The sequence below is a fragment of the Orycteropus afer genome, unplaced genomic scaffold (assembly GCF_000298275.1).
Source record: "Orycteropus afer afer isolate SDZICR_OR568_19922 unplaced genomic scaffold, OryAfe1.0 scaffold00484, whole genome shotgun sequence".
Classification (NCBI taxonomy): Eukaryota; Metazoa; Chordata; class Mammalia; order Tubulidentata; family Orycteropodidae; genus Orycteropus; species Orycteropus afer.
The window spans coordinates 1,601,987-1,603,208 of record NW_006922071.1 but is presented as its reverse complement, the minus strand read 5'-3'; positions in this window follow the sequence as shown (position 1 = coordinate 1,603,208).

Genomic DNA, 1,222 nt, shown 5'->3' with positions numbered 1-1,222 from the left:
AACAACAACAACAACAACATATAGTAAGTATTAACTAAGTTTGTGAATAAAAAATGATGATTGTCAGGCTCAAAAGGATGAGTACTAAAGGAAGTCAAATATATCAGGAGAAATGGATGGAGAGGGTGAAAGAAATAAAGTATATTGATACCTGACAGGATATACCAACCAAAACCAACCTCACTGCTGGTGAGTAATTCAACTGACAGTGATCCCTTCTTGAGTTTCTGACACTGTATCTCTGTGGAAGTAGATTGCCCAATCTTCCTTTGGAGGGGTGACAGGATATAGGTATAAATATAAAAACTCAAAGGTGTCTCCAATGTTTTAAGTCAAGGGCCATTAGAAACCTCTACCAGTGTATGTGTGTGTGTGAGAATGTGATAAATAAATTAATATATAAATTATTTTTAAAAATGACCAAGCATCTATATATTCATTTATTAATCTCTTGAAATTTACTGAGTTTGGAAATCATCAAATCGTAGATCCAGTAAATTGGTGGAACTTCTACTCAGGTGAGAGGACATTCAAAAATATGAATATGAATCAGAAGAAACAAGACAACCATAAGGAACTAGACAAAGAAGGTATTGCTTATTTTAGGCTGACTGTATTATTATGTAATATGGATAATTTCTTCAATTTTTGTTAATAATGGCTTGAAATTGCATTTATAAAAATATATACAGACCAAGAAACCCCAAACTCATTGCAATAAAGTGGATTCTGAATCACAGGAACCCTATAGGACAGACTAGAACTGCCTTATAGGGTTTCCAAGGCTGTAATTTCCAAGGAAGCAGACTTCCACATCTTTCTCTCATGAGCTGATTGGTGGGTTCATACCACTGACTTTTGGTTAGCAGCTGAGCACTTCATCACTGTGCCACAGGGTTCCTTCAAACATGGATAAGACAGATGAAATGGATACACGGTGCATTGTGGTGGAGCCCATGTTAGGCTTTCAAAAGCAAATTGCCCATAACACAGTGCAATGTACTTTGGGCCAGCATACTATATAGTTAAGTGTGCATTTTGCAGTCAGATCTCCTATATTGCAACACTGCTGTATGATACTGATCAAGTACTTTATAAAAACTTAAATACTTAGTTAAATAAAAAATAAAATCCATGATAGTTGTAGTTAGTGAATGTAGAAAATAGTCACAAACTACTACTCAGAAGTCTTTGGGAATCAAAGGAAAAAATGTCTGTAATA